The sequence below is a fragment of the Triticum urartu genome, chromosome 1A, assembly GCF_056163025.1.
Source record: "Triticum urartu cultivar PI428250 chromosome 1A, HENAU_Tu73, whole genome shotgun sequence".
Classification (NCBI taxonomy): domain Eukaryota; kingdom Viridiplantae; phylum Streptophyta; class Magnoliopsida; order Poales; family Poaceae; genus Triticum; species Triticum urartu.
This window is the reverse complement of record NC_141873.1, coordinates 481,273,901-481,283,720: the sequence shown is the minus strand read 5'-3', so window position 1 is coordinate 481,283,720 and position 9,820 is coordinate 481,273,901. Positions and strand designations below refer to the sequence as shown.

At 52.7% G+C, this 9,820-nt stretch overlaps 1 pseudogene; it reads left to right on the top strand.

Annotated features, from left to right (window-relative positions):
- The first annotated feature begins 8,673 nt into the window (after positions 1-8,673).
- LOC147991805 (uncharacterized) lies at positions 8,674-9,370 on the top strand (annotated as a pseudogene).
- Positions 9,371-9,820: the final 450 nt, after the last annotated feature.

Here is a 9,820-nt window from a genome sequence, read left to right as displayed (position 1 = left end):
AAAATAGTCACTAGAGATCAACTTCCTCTTCTTGCTCTGTCCAGTTGATGGTGTTACAGATGGTTGAGTCAGCTTGAGCACAAAGATCCCTGGTTCCACAGGTAGCTTAAGTGCGGCGCACTTTGACAGGCCATCGGCAATGGCGTTCTGAGTTCTTGGAACATGTTCCATTTGTAGGCCGTCAAAGTGCTCTTCTAGCTTTCTCACTTCGTCGACGTAAGCTTCCATCAACGGACTCTGATAACTCTTGTTTACTTGGCGGACGACAAGCTGTGAGTCACCCCTGACAATGAGCTTCTTGATCCCAAGGTCTGCCGCGATCCTGAGACCGGCAAGCAATCCCTCATACTCTGCAGTATTGTTTGTTGCTTGCTCCTTGGGAAAGTGCATCTGGACTACGTACTTGAGGTGCTCTCCGGTGGGTGCGACAAGCAGCACACTAGCGCCGGCGCCTTGCAGCGAAAAGGCACCATCAAAGTACATCAGCCATTCTTTGTTTGCTTCCTTGACGGGGATGCTCGTTTCTGAAATTTCTTCATGTGGTGTTGGCGTCCATTCTGCTATAAATTCTGCCAATGCTCTGCTTTGGATAGTTGAAGTACTCTCAAACTTGAGACCAAAGCTTGACAGTTCCAGTGCCCACTCAACAATCCTGCCTGTCGTTTCTGGATTCTGTAGTATCCTCTTCAGCGGAAAGTGGGTGACAACTGTGATCTCATGTGCTTGGAAGTAATGGCGCAGCTTTCTCGAGGCCATGAGAAGGCCGAAAAGCAATTTCTGTACACCAGAGTACCTTGACCTAGCCCCCTGCAGAAGGGAACTGACAAAGTAAACTGGGCGCTGCACCATTTTCTTCTGTGTCTCCTCGTGCATCTGTGCAGATCCATCTTTGACGGGACCAGAGCTTGTCGGGGAAGCCCCCTGCTTGTCGCTGGATGTGCTTGTCGTGGTTGCAGGCTCGTCATCTGCCTCCCTCTCTGCTACTAACGCAGCACTAACCACTTGATTGGTTGCCGCTATATATAGCAGCAACTTCTCTTGTGGCTTAGGTGCGACAAGTATTGGAGGGGAGGACAGGTATCTCTTCAAGTCTTGCAGCGCAGCCTCCGCTTCCGGAGTCCATCTCATTGGGCCTGCCTTTTTCAATAATTTGAAAAATGGCAGGGCGTGCTCAGCAGACCGAGAGATAAACCTACTGAGAGCAGCCACACAACCGGCAAGTCTTCGTACATCCTTGACGCGCTTGGGTGCTTCAATCTGCTCAACGGCCTTGATCTTGTCGGGATTGGCTTCAATTCCCCGCTGAGACATGAAGAACCCGAGAAGCTTGCCGGAAGGAACTCCAAACACACACTTCTCTGGGTTGAGCTTGAGGCTGATCTTGCACAGATTTGCAAAGGTTTCGTCCAAATCTTGAATCAGAGTTGCCCTGTCCTTGCTCTTGACCACTATATCATCCATGTAGGCTTCCACATTTCTGTGTATTTGCGGCTCAAGGGCGACATGGACTACTCTTGAAAATGTTGAACCAGCATTTTTTAATCCGAAAGGCATTCGTATGAAACAGTACGTGCCACATGGAGTAATAAATGCGGTCTTCTCCTCATCCTCTTCTGCCATGAAGATCTGATGATATCCTTAATATGCGTCAAGAAATGAAAGCAAATCACATCCGGCTGTGGAGTCAACAATCTGGTCAATGCGCAGCAAAGGAAATGGGTCTTTGGGACAAGCTTTGTTAACATCGGTAAAATCGATACAAAGTCTCCATTTCCCGTTCGCCTTGCGCACGACTACAGGATTGGCCAACCACGTGGGATGGAGCACTCCTCTGACAAGGCCTGCTACTTCCAATTTCTTGATCTCTTCTGCGATGAACTCTTGGCGCTCCACTGCCTGCTTCCTGACCTTCTGCTTGACGGGCCACGCATGAGGACAAATGGCAAGGTGGTGCTCAATCACTTTCCTGGGAACACCGGGGATGTCAGACGGTTGCCACGCAAACACGTCGACATTCGCCCGCAGGAAAGCAACGAGCGCACTTTCCTATTTAGGGTCGAGAGTGGCACTGATGGTGAAGGTACCACCAGTGCCGTCCTTCTTGGCGGACACCTTTTTCGTCTCTGGCGGAGCTGCCATCGTCTTCTTACACTTGCCGGTGGAGCTCGATGGTGCGTCCTCGACGGCAGCGCAGCACTCCGAAGAGGTGCGCTTGCCGGAGTGGGCATTAGAACTCTTGCCGGACTTGGTCTTCTTCCCCCCGGGAGCTTCAGCGGCAAGTGACCCGCGTTCTGCTGCGGCTGCTGCTTCCCGGTAGATCTTGTCGGCACAGATAAGAGCATCTTTCTTGTCGCCGGGGACAAAGATGACGCTTATCGGGCCTGGCATCTTCAGCATGTTATATGCGTAGTGAGAGGCTGCCATAAACTTGGCGAGTGCTGGACGGCCAAGTATCCCATTGTAAGGCAATGGAATATCGGCAACGTCAAAAGTGACCCTCTCAGTTCTGAAGTTCAGCTCGCTGCCAAATGTTACTGGCAACGTGACCTTCCCCTTCGGCTTGCTCCTTCCCGGGTTGATTCCTTGGAATGTGCCGGTCTCTTCAAGCTCGCTGTCAGGGATCTGGACTTTTTGGAGTACAGCGGAGGAGATCAAGTTCAAGCCGGCCCCGCCGTCAACTAGCATCTTAGTGACCTTGAGGTTGCGGATTGTTGGTGAGACCAACATCGGCAAGCACCCGACCGCAGTTGTGCGATCAGGGTGGTCCTCAATATCAAAGATGATAGGCGTGCTGGACCATTTCAGAAGCTTGCATGACTCGACAGGTGGTTCTGCTGCGTTGACTTCCCGCACCCACTGCTTGAGTTGGCGGTTTGAAGTATGCAGAGAAGCACCGCCGTCGATGTACAAGACCTCTGTGGCTTTCTGGAACTCCTGCTCGCTGGTTTCAACATCATCCATGTCTTCGTCGTCGTCGTCGTCATCCTTGTCGCGGCCGCGGGGAGGTCTGTCTCCTTGTCGCTGCTTGGCCTTGCCGTGGCGTCCTCCCCGGCCGGCGCGCTTCTTGCCAGATTCTCCAGCGCCTCCTTGGGCCCTCTCCTTGTCGCGTCGCTCGTACTCAGCCTTTTGCTGCTGGACAAGCTACTCGACCTTCTTGCAGCTCTGGAGGTCATGGCCCTTGGTGCGGTGAATCTTGCAGTACTGCTTGTCAGAGCCGTCCTGCTTGTCGGCGACCGCCACAGCCTGGCAGTTGGTGCACGCGGCAATCTCCTTGCCGGAGCTACCAACCTTGGCTTTGTTGGCGCCACCTTCGTTGCCGGACTGCTCAACAACTAGCACGTCTTTGCCTTTCTTCTTCCTGTTCCGCCGCCGGTTTTTCTTTGTCGGGGCAGCATCCTCACTGTCAGATCCTTCTGCTCCGGTCTTCTCTCCGGGGAGTTTCCTCCCTTCCTCAGCACGTGCACACTTTTCGGCCAGGGCATACAGCTCACTGACGTCTCTGATCCTGCACATCGCCATCTCCTCCCGCATCCTGCGGTTACGCACGTTCTAATGGAACGCGCTGATGACCGTGGCGGGGTGGACGTCTGGAATGTTATACTGTACACGGCTGAACCTCTGAATGTACTTGCGCAGGGGCTCTCCTTCCTTCTGGGCGAGCAGATGAAGGTCACTTTCTTGGCCATGAGGTTTGTGGCCGCCTGTAAAGGCGCCGACAAACTGATGGCATAGATCAGCCCAGGAGGATATGGAGTTGTCCGGCAAGTGCATGAGCCAGGACCTGACGTTGGGCTTGAGCACCAGCGGGAATTAGTTGGCAAGGATCTTGTCGTCCCGCCCCCCGGCAGCCTGCACCGCGATGGTGTAGATGCTGAGGAACTCTGACGGATGCGTCTTGCCGTCGTATTTCTCTGGTACATCTGGTTTGAAATTCTTCGTGCTGGGCCACTGGACTTGCCGCAGCTCACGAGTGAACGCAGGGCAACCTACCGCGTACGGCAAGTCGCCTGGTTCCCCTGGCGCATGCATGTCAACAGAGGGCCCAGCGCGCTGGTCTGATTGACGTCGCGCTTCCCTTCGGCACTCGATGCGAGTACGAGCGTCTTCTTGTTGTCGTTCTTGAAGAACTTGGCGCTGATCGCGACGAGCTCGCGGATCTGATGACGCGGTGGAGTCGCTGTCGAGGTGGATCCGGCGGGTCGGCGATCTCGGCCTTCGGGGCGGAGAGTGCACAGTAGTTGCACCCCCACCAGTCTTGTCGTCTCCGGCTCGTGCCTGGCTGGCTTGCCGCGGCTGCGACGTGCTCGGTTGCCGCTGAGTGTCGCCGTTGGCGAAGCCGATGATACTCTGGATGGTGGCCCTCCAGTCGTCGATCTTGTCTGCTGTCGGAGGGTAGTCTAGGAGCAATTGTGCTCGCGCCAAAGCTTCTGCTGCAGTGGCAGGTGGTGGTGGCAAACGGTGCGAGGAGCAGGATATGCTCGGACTCCTAACTATGTTAGAAGGAGCAGTATCTCGTCCAGGAGACCGCGCTCCACTCATGCCAGCATGTAGGTGTGCATGCTGGTCTGGAGCGCTCCGAGACCCACCAGCTCAATCTTGGTCCAGCAAACGCATGGTACTATGAGCACCGTGACGCTGCCGGTCCCGCGCCTCCTGAGACAGGCGCGGTGCATGTACGGACGCCGAGGTCTTGGAGTGCGCTCGGTCGTTGTGGGAGTCGGCTACGCCGCCGACGGGCAGCGCGGCCTCGCCCTTGGACCTGGCAGCACCGTGAGCTCCCTCGTCTACGCCCGTTCTTCCGCCGGCGCCCGCCCCATCAGCCGTTTGTCCCGGCGGTGGTGGGTAAGGCGCGGACGGAGCAGCTGCCTCCGAAACCTTCTTCTTTGGCGGCATGTTGATGAAGATGATGAAGATCTAAAGATGCCGGGGTACTGATCCACGGGCACCTATGGGACCGGTGGACCGGGTCCCTTTCGGTTCGGCGGGGGCGGAGATCGTGCAAAGAGCGGATCGAGGCGATGCACGCGAGCGATTTACCCAGGTTCGGGCCGCACGGATGCGTAAAACCCTACTCCTGCTTTGTGGTTTGTATTGATTTCTTGCTCAGGAGCGCGGAGTGCTACAGTACACACCAACAGCTAACGAGACCGAGCGTGAGTGTTCGAACCAGCTAACCCCCTCCTATGTTGCGCACGGGCCTCCTTTTATATGCTCAAGAGGTTACCGACAAGTGGCAACGGAGGTAAAGGGCAAAAATGGAAAGGTGCTGTGGTAGGCACAGCTACCTGCTACAGTGTATCATACCTAACCCTGACGGCAGGGGACAAGGGCCTTAAATGCCCGTCTGTGTCGCCTAAACAGTGCGAAAAGGGACCGCTAGGGACGCCACCGTTCGCCACGATGGCGATCTTGTCAGCGCCGCTTGCCACCGCACGCCGCTGGCTGCACAGCCTCCCGCCACGTACGCCTGGAAGGGCCCCAGAGCGACACATTGGTGGATGTGCTGGAGCGCGGGCCCAGGGAGGTGGCTTGCCGCGGCAAGCGCCTTGCTGCTGTCGTTGTCTTGTCGCGTCCGGGAGCTTGTCGCTCACCGGGCCTTGCCGGGACGCGTGGTGCGCCGCGGCAAGTTCCTTGCAATGCCTTGGGTGGCCTTCCCGGCAAGCTCCTCTTGCCGGGGTCTTGGGATGCTTTTGTTAGCCTTCCCGGCAAGCTCCTCTTGCCGGGGTCTTGTCTTCTTGGCTTGGACACTTTGTTCTTGAATGGCTCCAAAGGAACCACGGAGGACCTTGGCGGTCACCCGGCAAGCCTTGCCACGGGATGCTGTGACTGCCCGTGCACAAGTTCGGGATACTAGGGTACCCCTACTCTAGTACACCAACATAGTATGCAAAATCCGTTGCTTGTCATCAATTTGAATTGGTGAACGATAAGCATAATGTAATTCTTATTCTTGTTTCATCAAGTAAATTCAATTCCTTATTCCGGAGGCTCATCAAGTTCTCGGTTTCAATTGTTTCATCTTTTCTTTCCCGGAGTTCCAAGATCTCTCAATTATATCACCACGAAGCCCCATCTAAATCGTTGCAAGGCTCCTACCGGAGTTCCTTTCAACTTATCTACCTTTTGATCATTCTTGTATTACAGGAGCTCTTCATGGAGGTTCTACATGATGGTTCAGCAAGGATTTAATTCCTTCTCAAAGTGCTCATAAAGATTCTTTTCAGAGGAGCTCAAGTATTCTTCATCTTGCATTCTGAAGTGCAATTCCCTCAACCTTATCTTTTGAGGTGGTGTTATGTCATTCTTGATAATTTCCCTTCATGTTTCATGATTCACAAGTTTTCCAAGAGTGACATATCTAAATGCATCATTTTCTCTTCGCTCAAGACATCTTTTCAACCCATCAATCTCTTCTTGGGAGTTATCTTGGGTTATATTTCACCTTAAGCCTTCCCTAAGGATTGTTGCTATTATGGTGCTTATAAATGACCCAAGTTCTTCATTTATCCTCCCGGTGAAATAAGTTCTCGTCTCCTTGTTGATATCAATCCAATCTATTGTTTTTCATTAGTGGCAGAATTTCACCTCAAGATTTTGAGATGTTTTCCATAAGGCCACAACAAGCTTATCCTTTCGTTGTTGATAGTCCAACAACTCCGTTCTAGCATCTCGTGTAAGCGTGCTCTTTTAAGATCTTGTTTTCCTCCATTCAGTAAATTCATTTCTTTCATCTCTTCCGGAGGCATTGTGATGTTGCACTCTTCGACCCATCATCCCATTTGTTGTCAAAGATCATGTTCTTTCCTTTTGCTTGTCCATTCAACTGGAGTGTCATGTTTTCATTCGAGCTCTCTCATCTTATCAAGTTTTACCTCCATTCTCAACCGGAGTGCTGTATGAAATCTTTCTTACCCCTTGTGCCATTCTTTCAATAGTTTTGGAGGCAGTGTGTTGTTGATTTCATCAAGTATCCTCTCATCTTGTCAAGTTCATGTTCAATTCCTTCCATTTACAGTCGGAGTGCTGCCCAAATTATATCATTCTTATTCCTTCTCTATCTTGTTTTAACCAGAGTATTGTGGCTATCATTCCTCTTGTAACCGGACTCTCATCCAAGTGCTTTCATTTTGCCAAACTCATATTCTTTACCTTCCATTTCCAACCGGAGTGTTGTCGTAATTGATCCTTATCGTTCCCTGTACATCTCGTTTCTACCGGAGTGCTTGCATGTACTTCTTGTCCATTGCAACCCTTTTTCTTATGTCTTTCAACCTACAAGGTTCTAGTAATGTTCCTTGTTTCTCTTTTCTACCGGAGTGCTCTCAAATTCGTTCTACTCTGTTGTGTTCTTTCTTTCTTTCAAGTTTTCAACCTCTCAATGTTCATCGGTTTCACTCTTTTGTCAAAGAAGCAACTTAGTTTTACCTCTTGTCTTCCTCTTCCGTTTCCCTCTGGTGCCATCCTAGATCTCGGGACGATATCCTCTCATAGTGGTGGATTGTTGTAATGCCCCGAGACCAACGCGCCAGGTGTCTTCCAGTTATTCATTGTTTTTGCCTTGTCTTTTGCTTGCGTGTCGCATCTTGCCATGTCATCATGTGCATTGCATCATCATGTTTTCAAAACTTGCATCCGTCCGGGTCTCCTCGTTCCTTCCGTTATCCGTTCTGAGCCCAGACACACTTGCACGCGCCCGTGGCACGTCCGAAATATTATTTTATAAGGGGCCAGAATTTTTTTTCGAATTGGGTTGAAAGTTGGCGTGCGGTGTTGTTATGTTGTCAGTAGACCGCCTGCCAAGTTTCATCGCATTCAGAGTCCGTTTGATAGCCCAACCGTTAAACTATAGCGGCAATATAGCCGGTCAAACGTCGGACGTTTTCGGTCTCCGAAAACCTTGTCGGGCTCCATTTCCGTCTCTCTTCTCAGCCTGAGACCTCTCCTACACAGCCTAGGCCCAACCTACCCCTCTTTGCACAGTGCATTGACCCCTCGCGCGTGTCCGAAACTTACCCGAAACTGACCCAGGCAGTCGTCACCGTTGGATCCGGATCATCCCCTAACACCCCCAAAATATCATCGTTTTATTTATTGGACTCCTTAGCATATTTATTCTCGTCCGTTGAATTTTGATCCGATGATCCAAACTCCCCCTCTTTACTTATATATAAGAACTCCCTAGTCTAAATCTGGACAAAACCCTAACTTCTAGGGGCTTGTCCCATTCCCCGCCACCACCTTCCAAATCATCATCGGGATCCCTCCCGATCCACCCACCTCCTCTCCTCGAAATTCCCCATCGGGCCAATCCCGTAGCCCCCTTTCGATCCCCTCCTCCCGAGCCTCGCCGGACTGCGCTCCCGCCGACGACCAGCAGGGCGTCGAGCCCATCCGGATGCCGCTGATGCTACCGTTCCCTGCCGTGGCGCGCGAGCACCTCAAATTTGTCACCGCGTCGCTCCCGCGAGCCTTGTCGCTGGCGACCTCAACCTCCAGGCCACCCCGATGCCCCACTGCCTCGCTCCACCACCGACCGCCTCGTCCCTCCAAGTCGTAGCGCGCCCTTCCCCTTCCTCTGGTTCCCTTCTCCCTCTCTCTCTCTATCTCTCGCTCTCTCAAATTATCTCACTCTCTCTCGCCAGGAAGGAGCAACAGGAGGTCACCCCTGCTACCATGGCCATCGTTCTGTCGCCCTCTATAGGTCGACACCGCCGCCATGGAACCGCAGCTCCGTCGTCTGCCTGCTCCTCGCCGGAGTGCCTTGCAGCGCCTCGCCTCCCAGCCATGCTTCCCGTCCTGGATGCCGAACAAGCTCACCGGCGTCCTCGCACCGTCCGCCACCAGCAGAACCAGGGCCCCTGCCTCGTGCCCTCCTCCTCCTCGTCCTTCGTCGCCTGGAGTCGCCGGGAGCCCGCGCCAAGTCCCGCCGCCGCGCCCTTGTTCCTCTGTCGTGGCTCGTGCCATCCCCATAGAGCAAGCGCCAGCAACGCCACAGCCGTCCTCGTCCAGGCGCTCGAGTCCATGAGTGAGGACCTCGCCGCGTCCCTGCCCAAGGACCACCCGTTCCGCCTCCTCTAGCCACCTCCCCGACGTGTCGCCCGTCAGATTCACCGTCGTCGCACCCTGCATCGCCGTTGCCTGCCGCGACCTCCTCTACTTCGTCCACGCCCTTGTTTTTCCCGAGGGGAACGAGCAGTGCAGCCCGTGCTCGATCCGCTGGCACGCGTTGACCGCACCCACGCTCAAGGCCACTTCGGCGCTAAGGCCCAACTGTGGCCTCCTCTCTGGCCCAGCTCCAGTTTCGGTCTGCTGGGCCCGGTGTGAGCGCTGCACAAACCCCACCCTCTGCACAGTTCGGCCTCTGTTCTAGATTCGGCCCGCATAATGTTTTTTTCCACAGGACGAATTTCTCTTTTTCCAGAAAACTACATATTTACGGTTTACCCCTCCATATTCACGCATATAATAATTCCACAACCGTGCATCGGTTTAAAATGAATTATATATGAAATGTGACTAGAATTTCATCTAGTTTAATAATATCCAACTTTAAATCATGTTTAAAAAGTTTAAAATGATGTTTTCTTATATTTTGCCTATTGCCATGTTAAAATGATTTAATTCATAACTAAATAACCGTAGCTCCAAACCTAATAAACTTTATATGTAAATGGGGTAGGAAAATGCCTAGTTTAACATGGTGGCATTACTTTGCATGTTTAACAACTCTAAAATTTGGTTCAGGGCAGAACAGTATCTAATCCAAAAATATGCATTTGAGGATTTTCCGGACTTGTTGTTTGTTATTTCCGGCCTCATT